The following is a 12,455-nucleotide window of genomic DNA, read 5'->3' as shown; positions in this document are numbered from 1 at the left end:
TTTAAGAAATAAATATGTGGTAAGTATTAACAGTATTGAGAACATTTAAGCGATGGGGCTGGAGTACTCATAGTGTTGCTGTGGTTCAATCCTGTAATCTGTTCCACTACTCACTTTCTAAACTTCATCCCATCTACATTTCTAACCTGTATCTGTTTATCTGTCAATAATATTTGAAAATACCTCAAATATATCTTAAACAACAGTGGTGTAAATTACTTAAGTAAAAATACTTTTAAAGTACTACTTTCAGTGGCTTGCGAAAGTATTCACCCCCCTTGGCATTTTTCCTATTTTGTTGCCTTACAACCTGGAATTAAAATTGATTTTTGGGGGGTTTGTATCAATTGATTTACACAACATGCCTACCACTTTGAAGATTCAAAATATATTTTAAGAAATAAGACAAAAAAACAGAACTTGAGCGTGCATAACTATCCACCCCCCCCCCAAAGTCAAAACTTTGTAGAGCCACCTTTCGAAGCAATTACAGCTGCAAGTCTCTTGGGGTATGACTCTATAAGCTTGGCACATCTAGCCACTGGGATTTTTGCCCATTCTTCAAGGCAAAACTGCTCCAGCTCCTTCAAGTTGGATGGGTTCCGCTGGTGTACAGCAATCTTTAAGTTATACCACAGATTCTCAATTGGATTGAGGTCTGGGCTTTGACTAGGCCATTCCAAGACATTTAAATGTTCCCCCTTAAACCACTAGAGTGTTGCTTTAGCAGTATGCTTAGGGTCATTGTCCTGCTGGAAGGTGAACCTCCATACCAGTCTCAAATCTCTGGAAGACTGAAACAGGTTTTTCCCTCAAGAATTTCCCTGTATTTAGCGGCATCCATCATTCCTTCAATTCTGACCAGTTTTCCAGTCCCTGCCGATGGAAAAACATCCCCACAGCATGATGCTGCCACCACCATGTTTCATGGTATTCTCGGGGTGATGAGAGGTTTTGGGTTTGCGCCAAACATAGCGTTTTCCTTGATGGCCAAAAAGCTCAATATTAGTCTCATCTGACCAGAGTACCTTCTTCCATATGTTTGGGGAGTCTCCCACATGCCTTTTGGCAAACACCAAACGTGTTTGCTTAGTTTTTTCTTTAAGGAATGGATTTTTTCTGGCCACTCTTCCGTAAAGCCCAGCTCTGTGGAGTGTACGGCTTAAAGTGGCCCTATGGACAGATACTTCAATCTCCGCTGTGGAGCTTTGCAGCTCCTTCAGGGTTATCTTTGGTCTCTTTGTTGCCTCTCTGATAAATGCCCTCCTTGCCTGGTCCGTGAGTTTTGGTGGGCGGCCCTCTCTTGGCAGGTTTGTTGTGGTGCCATATTAGAAGGATTAGATTAATGGATTTAATGGTGCTCCGTGGGATGTTCAAAGTTTCAGATATTTTTTTATAACCCAACCCTGATCTGTACTTCTCCACAACTTTGTCCCTGACCTGTTTGGAGAGCTCCTTGGTCTTCATGGTGCTGCTTGCTTGGTGGTGTCCCTTGCTTAGTGGTGTTGCAGACTCTGGGGCCTTTCAGAACAGGTGTATATATACTGAGATCATGTGACAGATCATGTGACACTTAGATTGCACACAGGTGGACTTTATTTAACTAATTATATGACTTCTGAAGGTGATTGGTTGCACCAGATCTTATTTAGGGGCTTCATAGCAAAGGGGGTGAATACATACAGTGGGGAGAACAAGGATTTGATACACTGCCGATTTTGCAGGTTTTCCTACTTACAAAGCATGTAGAGGTCTGTAATTTTTATCATAGGTACACTTCAACTGTGAGAGACGGAATCTAAAACAAAAATCCAGAAAATCACATTGTATGATTTTTAAGTAATTAATTTGCATTTTATTGCATGACATAAGTATTTGATCACCTACCAACCAGTAAGAATTCCGGCTCTCACAGACCTGTTAGTTTTTATTTAAGAAGCCCTCCTGTTCTCCACTCATTACCTGTATTAACTGCACCTGTTTGAACTCGTTACCTGTATAAAAGACACCTGTCCACACACTCAATCAAACAGACTCCAACCTCTCCACAAGGGCCAAGACCAGAGAGCTGTGTAAGGACATCAGGGATAAAATTGTAGACCTGCACAAGGCTGGGATGGGCTACAGGACAATAGGCAAGCAGCTTGGTGTGAAGGCAACAACTGTTGGCGCAATTATTAGAAAATGGAAGAAGTTCAAGATGATGGTCAATCACCCTCGGTCTGGGGCTCCATGCAAGATCTCACCTTGTGGGGCATCAATGATCATGAGGAAGGTGAGGGATCAGTCCAGAACTACACGGCAGGACCTGGTCAATGACCTGAAGAGAGCTGGGACCACAGTCTCAAAGAAAACCATTAGTAACACACTACGCCGTCATGGATTAAAATCCTGCAGCGCACGCAAGGTCCCCCTGCTCAAGCCAGCGCATGTCCAGGCCCGTCTGAAGTTTGCCAATGACCATCTGGATGATCCAGAGGAGGAATGGGAGAAGGTCATGTGGTCTGATGAGACAAAAATAGAGCTTTTTGGTCTAAACTCCACTCACCGTGTTTGGAGGAAGAAGAAGGATGAGTACAACCCCAAGAACACCATACCAACCGTGAAGCATGGAGGTGGAAACATCATTCTTTGGGGATGCTTTTCTGCAAAGGGGACAGGACGACTGCACTGTATTGAGGGGAGGATGGATGGGGCCATGTATCGCGAGATCTTGGCCAACAACCTCCTTCCCTCAGTAAGAGCATTGAAGATGGGTCGTGGCTGGGTCTTTCAGCATGACAATGACCCGAAACACACAGCCAGGGCAACTAAGGAGTGGCTCCGTAAGAAGCATCTCAAGGTCCTGGAGTGGCCTAGCCAGTCTCCAGACCTGAACCCAATAGAAAATCTTTGGAGAGAGCTGAAAGTCCGTATAGCCCAGCGACAGCCCCGAAACCTGAAGGATCTGGAGAAGGTCTGTATGGAGGAGTGGGCCAAAATCCCTGCTGCAGTGTTTGCAAACCTGGTCAAGACCTACAGGAAACGTATGATCTCTGTAATTGCAAACAAAGGTTTCTGTACCAAATATTAAGTTATGCTTTTCTGATGTATCAAATACTTATGTCATGCAATAAAATGCAAATGAATTACTTAAAAATCATACAATGTGATTTTCTGGATTTTTGTTTTAGATTCCGTCTCTCACAGTTGAAGTGTACCTATGATAAAAATTACAGACCTCTACTTGCTTTGTAAGTAGGAAAACCTGCAAAATCGGCAGTGTATCAAATACTTGTTCTCCCCACTGTATGTTGCGTTATTTATTTTTTATAATTTTTTGAAACAAGTTATCTTTTCATTTCACTTCACCAATTTGGACTTTTTTGTGTATGTCCATTACATGAAATCCAAATAAAAATCCATTTAAATTACAGGCTGTAAGGCAACAAATAGGAAAAACGCCAAGGGGGGGTGAATACTTTACAAGGCTCTGTACGTGTTTTTTTTTGGGTATCTGTACTTTACTATTTATATTTTTGACTACTTTTACTTCACTACATTCCTAATGAAAATAAATGTACTTTTTACTACATACATTTTCCCTGACACCCAAAAGTACTCGTTTTGAATGCTTAGCAGGACAGGAAAATGGTACAATTCACGCACTTATCAAGAGAACATCCTTGGTCATCCCTACTGCCTCTGATCTGGCAGAATCACTAATGCTTTGTTTGTAAATGATGTTGGAGTGTGCCCTTGACTATCCTTAAAATCCTTAAAACAACAAAAAAATATTAACATGCCATCTGGTTTGCTTAATATAAGGACTGTGAAATTATTTATACTTTTACTTTTGATACTGAAGTATATTTTAGCAATAACATTTACTTTTGATACTTAAGTATATATAAAAACCAAATATACTTTTAGACTTTTACTCAAGTAGTATTTTACTGGGTAACTTTAACTTTTTCTTGAGTCATTTTCTATTAAGGTATCTTTACTTTTATTCAAGTATGACAAATGGGTACTTTTTCCACCACTTAAAAAAATAGGATATATAACATTGATGACGTACACATTGATCAGTAACATTGAGATAAAACATTGCCGACATAAATCGGGATTCAATCTGATCGCAGGTTGTCGACAATGCAGCTTTTAAAGGCAATGTTACCCCGATTTGCATTCAATGACATTATTTTATGAAGCCCTTTTTCAATCAGCAGTTGTCACAAATACTTTACAGTAAACCGGGGTCGACCCCAAAGAGCTTTCTAGCAACCCGGCGTCGACCCCGAAGAGCTTTACAGTACCCTGCCTAGACCCCAAAGAGCTTTACAGTAACCCTGCCTAGACCCCAAAGAGCTTTACAGTAACCCTGCCTAGACCAAAGAGCTTTACAGTAACCCGGCCTAGACCACAAAGAGCTTTACAGTAACCCTGCCTAGACCAAAGAGCTTTACAGTAACCCGGCCTAGACCACAAAGAGCTTTACAGTAACCCGGTCCTAGACCACAGAGCTTTACAGTAACCCTGCCTAGACCCCAAAGAGCTTTACAGTAACCCGGCCTAGACCACAAAGAGCTTTACAGTAACCCTGCCTAGACCCCAAAGAGCTTTACAGTAACCCTGCCTAGACCCCAAAGAGCTTTACAGTAACCCAGCCTAGACCCCAAAGAGCTTTACAGTAACCCGGCCTAGACCCCAAAGAGCTTTACAGTAACCCTGCCTAGACCCCAAAGAGCTTTACAGTAACCCTGCCTAGACCCCAAAGAGCTTTACAGTAACCCTGCCTAGACCCCAAAGAGATTTACAGTAACCCAGCCTAGACCCCAAAGAGCTTTACAGTAACACTGCCTAGACCACAAATAGCTTTACAGTAACCCGGCCTAGACCCCAAATAGCTTTACAGTAATCCTGCCTAGACCCAAAAGAGCTTTACAGTCACCCGGCCTAGACCACAAACAGCTTTACAGTAACCGGCCTAGACCCCAAAGAGCTTTACAGTAACCCGGCCTAGACCCCAAAGAGCTTTACAGTAACCCGGCCTAGACCCCAAAGAGCTTTACAGTCACCCGGCCTAGACCACAAAGAGCTTTACAGTAACCCGGCCTAGACCCCAAAGAGCTTTACAGTAACCCTGCCTAGACCCCAAAGAGCTTTACAGTAACCCGGCCTAGACCCCAAAGAGCTTTACAGTAACCCTGCCTAGACCCCAAAGAGCTTTACAGTAACCCTGCCTAGACCCCAAAGAGATTTACAGTAACCCAGCCTAGACCCCAAAGAGCTTTACAGTAACACTGCCTAGACCACAAATAGCTTTACAGTAACCCGGCCTAGACCCCAAATAGCTTTACAGTAATCCTGCCTAGACCCAAAAGAGCTTTACAGTCACCCGGCCTAGACCACAAACAGCTTTACAGTAACCGGCCTAGACCCCAAAGAGCTTTACAGTCAACCGGCCTAGACCCCAAAGAGCTTTACAGTAACCCGGCCTAGACCCCAAAGAGCTTTACAGTCACCCGGCCTAGACCACAAAGAGCTTTACAGTAACCCGGCCTAGACCCCAAAGAGCTTTACAGTAACCCTGCCTAGACCCCAAAGAGCTTTACAGTAATCCTGCCTAGACCCAAAAGAGCTTTACAGTCACCCGGCCTAGACCACAAACAGCTTTACAGTAACCGGCCTAGACCCCAAAGAGCTTTACAGTAACCCGGCCTAGACCCCAAAGAGCTTTACAGTAACCCTGCCTAGACCCCAAAGAGCTTTACAGTAACCCTGCCTAGACCACAAATAGCTTTACAGTAACCCTGCCTAGACCACAAAGAGCTTTACAGTAACCCTGCCTAGACCACAAAGAGCTTTACAGTAACCCGGCCTAGACCCCAAAGAGCTTTACAGTAACCCTGCCTAGACCACAAAGAGCTTTACAGTAACCCTGCCTAGACCACAAAGAGCTTTACAGTAACCCTGCCTAGACCACAAAGAGCTTTACAGTAACCCGGCCTAGACCCCAAAGAGCTTTATAGTAACCCTGCCTAGACCACAAAGAGCTTTACAGTAACCCTGCCTAGACCCCAAATAGCTTTACAGTAACCCGGCCTAGACCCCAAAGAGCTTTACAGTAACCCTGCCTAGACCCCAAAGAGCTTTACAGTAACCCGGCCTAGACCACAAAGCATTTTCATTGTTTTTATTTAGGTGATGTCGGGAGTGTAACTGCATTGGAGCTGTCAAATCAGATGAAAACGGCTCCTGCCGTTATACTGTACCTGTCCCGGACATTGCCATTGGATGCGTCGAGTCGCATTAGTAATAATCCCATGCAGCCTTGTTACAAATTGGAACCCTGGAATGTGTGTTTTAATAATATAGCTCCATTAGGATGATATACACTGAGTAGACATAACATTAGGAACACCTTAATATTGAGTTGCACCCCCTTTTGCCCTCAGAACAGCCTCAATTCGTCGGGGCGTGGCCTCTACAAGGTGTCGAAAGAGTTCCACAGGGATGCCTTTGGGTGGTGGATACGGGGACAAAGATCGTACTTTTTGGAGAAATGTCCTCTGGTCTGATGAAACAAAAACAGAACTGCTTGGCCATAATGACCATAGTTATGTTTGGAGGAAAAATGGGGTACCTTGCAAGCCGAAGAACACCATCCCAACCGTGAAGCACGGGGGTGGCGGCATCATGCTGTGGGGGTGCTCTGCTTCAGGAGGGACTGGTGCACTTCACAAAATAGATGGCATCATGAGGAAGGAAAATTATGTGGATATATTGAAGCAACATCTCAAGACATCAGTCAGGAAGTTAAAGCTTGGTCGCAAATGGGTCTTCCAAATGGACAATGACCCCAAGCATACTTCCAAAGTTGTGGCAAAATGGCTTAAGGACAACAAAGTCAAGGTATTGGAGTGGCCATCACAAAGCCCTGACCTCAATCCTATAGAAAATGTGTGGGCAGAACTGAAAAAGCATGTGCGAGCAAGGAGGCCTACAAACCTGACTCAGTTATACCAGCTCTGTCAGGAGGAATGGGCCAAAATTCACCCAATTTATTGTGGGAAGCTTGTGGAAGGCTACCCAAAACGTTTGACCCAAGTTAAACAATTTAAAGGCAATGCTACCAAATACTAATTGAGTGTATGTGAACTTCTGACCCACTGTGAATATGATGAAAGAAATTAAAGCTGAAATAAATCATTCTCTCTACTATTATTCTGACATTTCACATTGTTAAAATAAAGTGGTGATCCTAACTGACCTAAAACAGGACATTTTTACTAGGATTACATGTCAGGAATTGTGAAAAACTGAGTTTAAATGTATTTGGCTAAGGTGTATGTAAACTTCTGACTTCAACTGTATATATATGTATATACAGTGGGGAGAACAAGTATTTGATACACTGCCGATTTTGCAGGTTTTCCAACGTTATTTTAATTAATTTTTTCCTTTTTTCTTTTTTTTCTTTTTTTATAGTTTTTTATAATTTTTTTGGGGGGGAATGGATCAGCTTAATATTGCAGATAGATTGTATCTTCTATCAATGTAATTGTCTGCATCACTTCCAATCCCCCATGTTTTTTTTTTTTTGTATATATACTCCCCTTTATTACTTTTCAACCCCACCATCCTTTCCCTACTTGGAGTAAATTAGTGAACAACAATGCCCAGGCCTCTACTTCCGGTCTATACTTACTATCTACACCTTATGGACAGAGTTAATTTTACAATAATTATATTATATATATATTTTATTTTATTTTATTATTTATTTTTGCTCCTGAACTTCTTCTACTCTCAACCTCTCCGATCATTTTCATGATGTCTATCCGGTTTGCTTCTATATGCCATATCTTTCTAACTGTGCTCTTTCCCAAAAGCTCCCAACATACAACCTATATACTTATTATGGACACAGTATGCTTACATTATTAGCTATCTTTGTTATTATTTGTTGTTATTTGTTATTAGTCCCATCCTTCAACTCTATTCAATACCTCCCATCTATCTCTTAACACCATCCATATAGGATTTCTATTTGCCATATATACAGTGGGGAGAACAAGTATTTGATACCTTTTTTTATTTTATTTTTTATTTCACCTTTATTTAACCAGGTAAACCAGTTGAGAACAAGTTCTCATTTACAACTGCGACCTGGCCAAGATAAAGCAAAGCAGTTCGATAAAACAACAACACAGAGATACATATGGGGTAAAACAAAACAAAGTCAAAAATACAACAGAAATACATATATATACAGTGTGTGCAAATGTAGCAAGTTATGGAGGTAAGGCAATAAATAGGCTATAGTACAAAATAATTACAATTAGTATTAACACTGGAATGATAGATGTGCAAGAGATGATGTGCAAATAGAGATACTGGGTTACAAATAAGCAAAATAAATAACAATATAGGGATGAGGTAGTTGGGCGGGCTAATATCAGATGGGCTGTGTACAGGTGCAGTGATCGGTAAGGTGCTCTGACAACTGATGCTTAAAGTTAGTGAGGGAGATAAGTGTCTCCAGCTTCAGAGATTTTTGCAATTTGTTCCAGTCATTGGCAGCAGAGAACTGGAAGGAATTGCGGCCAAAGGAGGTGTTGGTTTTGGGGATGACCATTGAGATATACCTGCTGGAGCGCAGACTACGGGTGGGTGTTGCTATGGTGACCAATGAGCTAAGATAAGGCGGGGATTTGCCTAGCAGTGATTTATAGATGGCCTGGAGCCAGTGGGTTTGGCGACGAATATGTAGTGAGGACCAGCCAACAAGAGCGTACAGGTCACAGTGGTGGGTATTATATGGGGCTTTGGAGACAAAACAGATGGCACTGTGATAGACTACATCCAATTTGCTGAGTAGAGTGTTGGAGGCTATTTTGTAAATGACATCGCCGAAGTCAAGGATCGGTAGGATAGTCAGTTTTACGAGGGCATGTTTGGCAGCATGAGTGAAGGAGGCTTTGTTGCGAAATAGGAAACCGATTCTAGATTTAACTTTGGATTGGAGATTCTTAATGTGAGTCTGGAAGGAGAGTTTACAGTCTAACCAGACACCTAGATATTTGTAGTTGTCCACATACTCTAGGTCAGACACGTCGAGAGTAGTGATTCTAGTCGGGTGGGCGGGTGCAAGCAGCGTTCGGTTGAAGAGCATGCATTTGGTTTTACTAGTGTTTAAGAGCAGTTGGAGGCTACTGAAGGAGTGTTGAATGGCATTGAAGCTCGTTTGGAGGTTTGTTAACACAGTGTCCAATGAAGGGCCAGATGTATACAAAATGGTGTCATCTGCGTAGAGGTGGATCTGAGAGTCACCAGCAGCAAGAGCGACGTCATTGATATACACAGAGAAAAGAGTCGGCCCAAGAATTGAACCCTGTGGCACCCCCATAGAGACTGCCATAGGTCCAGACAACAGGCCCTCCGATTTGACACATTGAACTCTGAGAAGTAGTTGGTGAACCAGGCGAGGCAGTCATTTGAGAAACCAAGGCTATTTAGTCTGCCAATAAGAATGCGGTGGTTGACAGAGTCGAAAGCCTTGGCCAGGTCAATGAAAACGGCTGCACAGTACTGTCTATTATCGATCGCGGTTATAATATCGTTTAGGACCTTGAGCGTGGCTGAAGTGCACCCATGACCAGCTCGGAAACCGGATTGCATAGCGGAGAAGGTACGGTGGGATTCGAAATGGTCGGTGATCTGTTTGTTGACTTGGCTTTCAAAAACTTTTGAAAGGCAGGGCAGGATGGATATGGGTCTGTAACAGTTTGGATCTAGAGTGTCACCCCCTTTGAAGAGGGGGATGACCACGGCAGCTTTCCAATCTCTGGGGATCTCAGACGTTACGAAAGAGAGGTTGAACAGGCTAGTAATAGGGGTTGCGACAATTTCGGCGGCTAGTTTTAGAAAGAAAGAGTCCAGATTGTCTAGCCCAGATGATTTGTAGGGGTCCAGATTTTGCAGCTCTTTCAGAACATCAGCTGTCTGGATTTGTGTGAAGAAGAAGCGGGTTTTCCTACTTACAAAGCATGTAGAGGTCTGTAATTTTTATCATAGGTACACTTCAACTGTGAGAGACGGAATCTAAAACAAAAATCCAGAAAATCACATTGTATGATTTTTAAGTAATTCATTTGCATTTTATTGCATGACATAAGTATTTGATACATCAGAAAAGCAGAACTTAATATTTGGTACAGAAACCTTTGTTTGCAATTACAGAGATCATACTTTCCTGTAGGTCTTGACCAGGTTTGCACACACTGCAGCAGGGATTTTGGCCCACTCCTCCATACAGACCTTCTCCAGATCCTTCAGGTTTCAGGGCTGTCGCTGGGCAATGCGGACTTTCAGCTCCCTCCAAAGATTTTCTATTGGGTTCAGGTCTGGAGACTGGCTAGGCCACTCCAGGACCTTGAGATGCTTCTTACGGAGCCACTCCTTAGTTGCCCTGGCTGTGTGTTTCGGGTCGTTGTCATGCTGGAAGACCCAGTCACGACCCACCTTCAATGCTCTTACTGAGGGAAGGAGGTTGTTGGCCAAGATCTCACGATACATGGCCCCATCCATCCTCCCCTCAATACGGTGCTGTCGTCCTGTCCCCTTTGCAGAAAAGCATCCCCAAAGAATGATGTTTCCACCTCCATGCTTCACGGTTGGGATGGTCTTCTTGGGGTTGTACTCATCCTTCTTCTTCCTCCAAACACGGCGAGTGGAGTTTAGACCAAAAAGCTATATTTTTGTCTCATCAGACCACATTACCTTCTCCCATTCCTCCTCTGGATCATCCAGATGGTCATTGGCAAACTTCAGACGGGCCTGGACATGCGCTGGCTTGAGCAGGGGGACCTTGCGTACGCTGCAGGATTTTAATCCATGACGGCGTAGTGTGTTACTAATGGTTTTCTTTGAGACTGTGGTCCCAGCTCTCTTCAGGTCATTGACCAGGTCCTGCCGTGTAATTCTGGGCTGATCCCTCACCTTCCTCATGATCATTGATGCCCCATGAGGTGAGATCTTGCATGGAGCCCCAGACCGAGGGTGATTGATCGTCATCTTGAACTTCTTCCATTTTATAATAATTGCACCAACAGTTGTTGCCTTCTCACCAAGCTGCTTGCCTATTGTCCTGTAGCCCATCCCAGCCTTGTGCAGGTCTACAATTTTATCCCTGATGTCCTTACACAGCTCTCTGGTCTTGGCCATTGTGGAGAGGTTGGAGTCTGTTTGATTGAGTGTGTGGACAGGTGTCTTTTATACAGGTAACGAGTTCAAACAGGTGCAGTTAATACAGGTAATGAGTGGAGAACAGGAGGGCTTCTTAAAGAAAAACTAACAGGTCTGTGAGAGCCGGAATTCTTACTGGTTGGTAGGTGATCAAATACTTATGTCATGCAATAAAATGCAAATTAATTACTTAAAAATCATACAATGTGATTTTCTGGATTTTTGTTTCACAGTGGGGGAAAAAAGTATTTAGTCAGCCACCAATTGTGCAAGTTCTCCCACTTAAAAAGATGAGAGAGGCCTGTAATTTTCATCATAGGTACACATCAACTATGACAGACAAAATTAGAATTTTCTTCAAGAAAATCACATTGTAGGATTTTTAATGAATTTATTTGCAAATTATGGTGGAAAATGAGTATTTGGTCAATAACAAAAGTTTCTCAATACTTTGTTATATACCCTTTGTTGGCAATGACACAGGTCAAACGTTTTCTGTAAGTCTTCACAAGGTTTTTACACACTGTTGCTGGTATTTTGGCCCATTCCTCCATGCAAATCTCCTCTAGAGCAGTGATGTTTTGGGGCTGTCGCTGGGCAACACGGACTTTCAACTCCCTCCAAAGATTTTCTATGGGGTTGAGATCTGGAGACTGGCTAGGCCACTCCAGGACCTTGAAATGCTTCTTACGAAGCCACTCCTTCGTTGCCCGGGCGGTGTGTTTGGGATCATTGTCATGCTGAAAGACCCAGCTACGTTTCATCTTCAATGCCCTTGCTGATGGAAGGAGGTTTTCACTCAAAATCTCACGATACATGGCCCCATTCATTCTTTCCTTTACACGGATCAGTCGTCCTGGTCCCTTTGCAGAAAAACAGCCCCAAAGCATGATGTTTCCACCCCCATGCTTCACAGTAGGTATGGTGTTCTTTGGATGCAACTCAGCATTCTTTGTCCTCCAAACACGACGAGTTGAGTTTTTACCAAAAAGTTATATTTTGGTTTCATCTGACCATATGACATTCTCCCAATCCTCTTCTGGATCATCCAAATGCACTCTAGCAAACTTCAGACGGGCCTGGACATGTACTGGCTTAAGCAGGGGGACACGTCTGGCACTGCAGGATTTGAGTCCCTGGCGGCGTAGTGTGTTACTGATGGTAGGCTTTGTTACTTTGGTCCCAGCTCTCTGCAGGTCATTCACTAGGTCCCCCCGTGTGGT

The sequence above is a fragment of the Coregonus lavaretus genome, assembly GCF_964263955.1.
Source record: "Coregonus lavaretus genome assembly, chromosome: 8".
Classification (NCBI taxonomy): Eukaryota; Metazoa; Chordata; class Actinopteri; order Salmoniformes; family Salmonidae; genus Coregonus; species Coregonus lavaretus.
The sequence above is the reverse complement of the archived record's forward strand: the minus strand, read 5'-3'. Positions refer to the sequence as shown.